Raw genomic sequence first — 8,093 nt, forward strand, 5'->3', positions numbered from 1 at the left:
TAGTAAATAATATATTCCATTAATTTTTGTTTTATTGTCATTGAAATATTGTGATGGTATTTGAGCTACCACATTAGAGCAATTTAATGTAGCATATGATTTTGTAATAATAATAATAATAATAATAATAATGTATCATATTATGTTTTTTTATTATCGAAAATTATCAGTGATTATTATTGTATAAATGTATTTGTTAATAATATTGGTGTGACGGTCTACTATATTGATATAATGGTATAATATATTGACGTGATAATCTACGCATGAATAATGATGTTGTAGACAGGGACGGAGATCCCTTAGGGCTCAAGGGGGCCGACCATGTTAAAATTTATATATTCGATATAATTTTGGTTTGTATAAAAATAAATATTTAAATTTAAAAATATAAAATTTTATTAAATATTTAATCAAGTAGGGGTCGAACTAAATAATGATAAGTCATTTTTCTCAAATTTTTGGTCTAATTACAATTTAAGTCGTTGTAAGTTTAAATATTAGACAAATGAGATGTTTTATTTTGATTTTTGAGTTTTTTTTAATTTATGGTGAATACAATGTAATATCTGTACAAAGACTTTCAACTATTTGACAATGAACTAAGGTCGCTTGGTTCATGTTGAATTTCGAGTTTAAATACCTAACAAGTCTTTATGGTTTTCTTAAATAGTCTAATATTTCAGTTCATGCCAATATTTAATTCTGGTAGAGAGGTTTAAATTGTTATTTTTAGAAAGTTAAAAAATTTAATGTAATAACAGTGATAGTTGCGTCAATATAATAACAAATAATGTCGGTTAGTAAAAAATGTTAAATTGACACAATTCATAAGTTTAATAATCTAATTAAATACATTTTTACGAAGAGACTAAAACAATTATCTAATATGAGTTTAAGGGCTAGAATATACCCTAAATCTTTTTATATAATATTTAAATTACTTATAATCTCTTTTCAAGTTGTAATATGGATTAAAACTCAATCAATAATCATTAATGTTTTTTAATAAATGGAAGTGATTACAAGAAATTATATGTTCTTAATCTTTCTTAGTTATCATAATACACACACCTTGCAAATGTAAATGTTCGAACTCAAGACATCTAGAAAAAATAATATTCCATTTAACCAATGAGGTAGCATGATGGGTTCAATATTATGTTATGGGTAAACTACACGTTTAATACCTAAACTATCATTTTTGTTTTAGTACTTTATTTTTTTTAAAATCATATTTAATGTTTAGTTTAAGTTTCAATTTGACACCCCATCTTTAAAAACTTAATGGTGATGTTGGCGTGTCACCATAAGATAATTTCACGTCATTGTTAAAAAAGTAAAAAAAATGTCACGTCAACAGTTCTATTAATTTTTTAACGACGGGGGTACCAAATTGAAACTTAAACTAAATGTTAAGTATGATAGTGAAAAAATGAAGTTTAGGTTCCAAAATTGAACAAAAATAATAATTTAGGTACTAAACATGTAATTTACCCTAATGTTATTTATTGTAATTCACGCGAGAGAAGATATAGGTAAGAATAATAAAGGATATACCACCGCAGACGTAGCCTAGTTGGCAAAGCAAGGACTCTTGGGATTATGAGCTGGTGTCATGTCCTAGGTTCGAACCGCGCTGGCTGGAAATCATGGAAAAAAAACGAGGATAGAGTGGTGGGTTCTTTAAGCCCCTCTAGAGGTTGACTTGTAGGGTTGGGTTCTTTATCTTGACCTTAACGTTATAAAAAAAGAATTATATTTCAACCTTAGTTAATAATTATAATCATAGGAAGTTGGCAATCCTAAGTTACCACATATACATAAATACTTCTTTGGTCTAAAATTAAAAAATATTAACAATGATAAGAATAAATCGTATAATATAAGATATGATTATTGTATTACGATAAAAATCATTGTTTTAAAAGTGATTTTATCCTGATTGATGTGATCATAAATTGAACGTCATCTCCACAAGAAAAATACATCACTTTCTACAACAAAAAGAACCACCCTGCAAATCAAATATCAAGCCATGGTCATCCATGATTGATTGCTTTCACTCCAATCAAAAAGAAAAAGCATATGCATAAGAGCCCTGTTATACACAAGAGTGCTTGGTACTGCGTCTCAGAACTCCGATTCGGGGTGTCGGACAAGCAAATTCCGGAAATAAGAACCAAAACAGTTCCACCCTAGTTGAAATAAAACGGAATCAAACGAAATGTTTCAAACGGGGGAGAAACCTATCTGGGAACAAGTTATTGAGAGATTGAAGAAACTAAGATAATCTAGGGGTAGTGGAAAGTCGACGAATTTGAGATCTACCGGTCTTCGAGTAAAGATACGGCACAGTATAGGTGTGAGCTTACAATCATGATGCTTTCTGAACATGAAACAGACAACATCTCAAGTGATGATCTCTTTCACAAGCCAATCTAAACTCGGATATGCAAAGTACAAGATAAGAAACGAAGGGAGAGCAAAGATAATGTTTATGACTACGTACAGCTTCAAGATGGCGGCACTGGCCGGAACTGCGTACAAGATGATCAAGAGAAATATGATGATTAAGGGGAACTTGGCAGTCAGATGTACGAAGAACACCAGTGATTTCTGAAGGGTTGACTGTATTCTTTCCAAATTGAAGTAATCGGCAAGATAACTACGATTGTGGGCTGATTCTGATGAGTCAGAATGATGAAGATACGGGCCCTTCGGTGAATGAAGAATGAGACTCAAGTCTATCACCATTCATGCTCTCGACCATCCAAAGTAGAAACTAGTTCTTCCGAGGGAACTTGAGATTTCCCCAATAAACCAGACGAAACGACAAAAGATTGCACCATGTGAAGGAGATGGAAAGTGGAAGTTGGATCGGTAGAGTAGGGAATTTCAGGACAGCCCATTGAAGCCCTAGAATGCAGTTTTTACAAAGGGTATGACCACACCAAAAACACACAGCACATTTTCAACAGTGTTGAAGGATTCACCGCATGTCGGGAAGTCTAGACCTTCATCCCTGCTAACTACGGAAGAACTTTCATCGTCTGAATATTCCGATGACGAGCGAGTTTGCTTTAGAGAATCCTTTTTCAGTCCAACAGTTCCAGCAATGCATTTGGATGCAAAACTCCACATGTTGATACAAGGAACATAAGTGATTACATAAACATCATTTTCAAGTAGTAGAAACTAAACCTCAAGAATTACAAGATAATGTCAAAATCGAAGGGTCTGTCCGTCAAGTGTGAATAAAAACAGGGCTGAGTACAAACAAAAACAACCTGAAAGGAAAACGAAGGAGCAGTTTAGGTAGCAGCAATAATTACAGGCTTTACAGCCATTTTAACTACAAGCAACATTAACGTATTGAACTAGCAGTCCATTTTGAAATAACCCACCATTAATACAAATGCATACTATACCACAAATCAAAGAGGAAAACAGTAAGATTTCCTCATCTATAGATCTTCAAGAACATACAAGAAACTCAAAATTACAGTGATCAGCAACAAAAGTGAAAATCCATCGCCAAGCGGACCAATTTGTTCGGCTTCTAATTTCGAAGTAAGCCTAATCAGTGTTATGAAGGATTCAAGGCATGGAAAAATGCTGGCTTGAATGAAATAAGACACAGTAAGTATATGGGTATGTTTCTATAATGTGTGTGTATTTCAGATAAAGTTATGTGGATATATTGTTATATATATAGATACATGTTTGTATACATACATGCCTACATACATATATAAGCTTAAGATATATAATTATGATATGAAACCTTAAAGATATAGAATTACAACACTGGATTCACATAAAAAAAACTTTAACTCATCCAGTTATCACGAAACTTCATTTTATCAAATCCTTAGATTAGATACCAAAGATCGTAAATAAATACCCAATTCCTGAAAATGACAAATCATCTTAAAGAGCTCAAGTTCTACTCATCCAGTTATCATGAAACTTCACTTTAATTCAAATCTTTAGATACCAAAGATCATAAACAAATACCCAATTCCTGCAAATGGCAAATATTACACGATAACCAAAATTACCTACACATTGAATCAACAACTGAGATAGATAGATATGCAAGAAAATAAAAGAACCCAGAATTGGAACACTTAAAAACCACATTTAATATGAAATAATGATCTTACAGAGTATTTGGTATCTTGATATGATGATCACAGAGAATTTTAGCTCTCCATTCCTCTATGCTTCCTTACCTTTTCTTTTTACTGTGACTATAGAAACTGGAATACTGCCATAAACGAATGCAGAACAGGGTTTTTCAGTCTGCGTTAATGTGCATTTGCATTTTAAGAAAGAAAAGGGAAAATGAATCAAGGCTCAAGGATCGTGGAACATATAATTTATTGGGGAAAGAGACTAAGGTAGCCGATTTCCAATCGGCAATGACGTGGCCTGTTTCTTGTTCTTTAATCTTCAAACCATGAAATTTGATCTGATTTTTTCAGATAAAGATATGAATTCGACATAAAATGTATATTAAAAAATTTAGTTTTTATCATATAAAATTAGAACTTTTTATTATAAGTCATATATGTTTTAAATATTTTAAATTATTTAATAATACAAATTTAAATACTTTTATAATTTTTGGTTGTTGAACCTTAATCTTTAAGAATAATAATTATCGCTTTAATCATTGAAGTAATTTGATTTTTTACTAAGTAAAATAAGAATTTAATTAAAAAAATCGAGACAAGTATATTAGTCTAATTATCTATAAATGTATAGGAGATAAATATAATATTATATCAAGTTGAATTGAGTTATTTTCATTTTAAATTCACAATCAACCCGATCCCACCTTATTTTTTTTTTAAAAAAGAGCACGACACAAATGATAAATTTTTTTAATATTGAGGAATTATTGAATTATTTTGAATTCTAATCAATTTGATATAATATATAAGTTTTGAAGATTAAAATATCGATAATATGTAACACTATGTGTGATTTTTTCCAAAAATAATATTCGCATGACTAAAACATAAACACAAAAATAAGTGGATACCAAATATGTAGTTTAAGCGTTGATAAAAAAAATATGACCATTGATTTTAGGTTAAACTATATTTAGTCACTTAATTATTCGTGTGGTTCTATTTTGGTCATTCAACTAATTTTTTAAAAACTAATATCTAATGTTACATTTAGTTTCGTTTTGATTATCTACCACTAAAAATTTAACTATGATGCTCAATAATCAATATAAGATAATATCATGTCGTGATTGAAAAAATATCACATTAACAATTTTGTTATTTTTTTAAGTTAAATAGTTAAATGTAACAAAAACATAGTGTTAGTTATGTTTTGAAAAGAAAAAATAGTTGATTGATCAAAATTGAACTACACAAATAATTAGTTGACTAAATATATAGTTTACCCTTGATTTTAAGATGTAATTTCCAACGTGTCACATACCAAAATCCTACATGTACCATATTCAAATCAAAGAACTTCAAGTCCTCCACGTGGCAGCATCATAGTTCACCAAAAACCGAATTTACTCCACGTCAACGGCCACACATACTTGGAGGAAACAGAACAAGTACGAGAAGGATTCAAATAACCGTAAAATCAACTTATTTTGGACTTTGTTTTCTTCAAAGCTATTTGAATTTTGCTTGAATTTGGTACTCATTTTTTTATTATCTATTTAGACACTTAAATTTAGTTTTAAGATCTAATTTACTATCTAATTTTTTTAAGTACAATTAGGTACATTAATTTATTTTTTAGATTAAATTAGCACTTAAATTTAACTTCATGATTTAAACTTATTCAAATAAATAACTTATCGTAAATTCTAATTTGGACTAAAAAAAATAAAATGTAAGTGCAGCTTTAGTTTAAAAAGTCAAGTTCATATATTTAATTGAACATAAAGAACTTTAGATACTAAATTGAATCTTCAAACATAGTTCAAGTATCTAATTAGATAAAAACAATTAGGTACTAAATTGCACTATAAATCCAAATTTAGGTATTGAAATATATTTAACCTTTATGATGTTAAAGTAAATTAAAATTCCAAGCCAAAGAGGAGTTAATATTATATAGGGTAAACTACACGGGAGACCACCAAACTATGCTCATAAATCAATCTTGCCACCGAATTATTTTTTGTCTCAATTCGACCACCAAACTTTTTAATTGCTTCAATCAGACCACTCTCCGTTAAAAAACGGAGAGTCCGACGTGGCTGTTATAAACTAACAGCGATATTTTTTAATTATAATTAATGCCAGCTGAGTACACACGTGGAAAACTAATGGGTTTTTTCAAACTAAACTCATTCGCCTTCGCTTCACTTTTGCATTATACTCGTTGAAAGAGTGAAAACACATTCGCCTTCATCGCATAAAACCCATTCGCCTTCAACCTCCTCGTCTGAAAATCCTTCGCACTTTAGAGAGATTTCGAGAGATTTCGTCTGAAAACCCATTCGCCTTCATCGCAGAAAATCCGTTCGCCTTCAACCTCCTCGTCTGAAAATCCTTCGCACTTTAGAGAGATTTCGTCTGAAAACCCATTCGCCTTCATCACAGAAAACTCATTCGCCTTCAACCTCCTCGTCTAAAAATCCTTCGCACTTTAGAGAGATTTCGAAAGATTTCGTCTGAAAACTCATTCGCCTTCATCGAAGAAAACCCATTAGCCTTCATCGCAGAAAATTCATTCGCCTTCAACCTCCCCGTTTAACAATGGGTAGCAGATATTATCGTTTGGAAGAAGACTTAAACATGAGATATGGTAAGCGCTGAAAAAATGGGTCTTCTTCCGTTTAAAAAATATTTTTGAAGCTCCTCAGAATAAATTTGAAAACTCTTATTTTATTATGTTAAATTTGAAAACTTTCTTCTGTTAGAATGTTATACATGTTACGGAGTTTATTTGGGTGTACTGCTTAATGTTAGTATAAATGGTTAGTATATATGTTAATATTTATGCTTACTGAGATTATATGAGTTTTGTGGGTTTACTGTTAGTATTAATGGTTTTCATGCTTACTGATTACACGAATGAGAATATATATGAGATTATATGACTTTTCTTATGTTACTGATTGCATGAATTGGTTTGCTGTTAGTATACATGGATTTACTGCTATATATGCTTACTGTTTTATAGAATACAAGAGTTTATATGCAGTGATAGAATTATTTGTTTGCATGCATATATATGTTTTGCATGAAATCAATGAATGTGAGTACTGCATGTATATGATCTGCATGTATATGTTGTGTATGAATATATGTGTTTAGTGAATTTTAGTAAGTTGACTTTTGCATGAATATATGCAGTGCACATGTACAAACATGTAACTTTGCAATTTGTGAGGTCCCCACATGTTATGTGTTGCTATTAGTATAGTATTTTAAATGTGATCATCGCATGTTATGTGCTAGAATCTATTATTTGAAAAGTTATTTTTTGTGTCTTTTGATATTATTAGTATTCAGTTGTAGTTAAATATTCTTTAATTATTTGAATAATAATGAAATTTTTTCATTAACATATTTGAATTCTTGAAAATTTACAACTGTAGTACATCATGGTGGTTTTTTTTGTTAAGAGAACAAGGCTGGAATACACTGGTATACTAGTGGACTACTTTGACAATTGTGATGTTGATGAGATGTCCCTCTTTGAAATTATTGATATGATAACCAAATTAGGAATTAGTTATTCACTTAAGATATTTTGGCAAGTGTCAAACATTCCACTAGAGGTCAAACCACTCTTAACTGATAGTGATATCCTAGAAATGCTTAGGGTTTTACCTAGTGACCATAACATTCACATATATTTGAAATGCATTGAAAGACTTAATGAACATAATAAACACTGGTCTGAACATAATGAACCTGAAATTGATGAAGCAGAACCAGTTCAACAAGAAATTACTGAACCCGAAATTAATGAACCAGCTGAGCCAGAAATTAATGAACCAGAACAAGTTGAGCTAGAAATTAATGAACCTGGAATTAATGAACCAGAACCTGCTGAGCCAGAAATTAATGAACCTGAAATTGATGAACCAGAAC

The 8,093-nt window shown here is 30.6% G+C and overlaps 1 pseudogene; it reads right to left on the reverse strand.

Moving 5' to 3' along the window:
- Positions 1-2,100: 2,100 nt before the first annotated feature.
- Positions 2,101-3,282, reverse strand: LOC120190516 (annotated as a pseudogene).
- Positions 3,283-8,093: the final 4,811 nt, after the last annotated feature.

Source organism: Hibiscus syriacus, unplaced genomic scaffold, assembly GCF_006381635.1.
Source record: "Hibiscus syriacus cultivar Baekdansim isolate YM2019G1 unplaced genomic scaffold, ASM638163v2 tig00116962_pilon, whole genome shotgun sequence".
NCBI lineage: Eukaryota > Viridiplantae > Streptophyta > Magnoliopsida > Malvales > Malvaceae > Hibiscus > Hibiscus syriacus.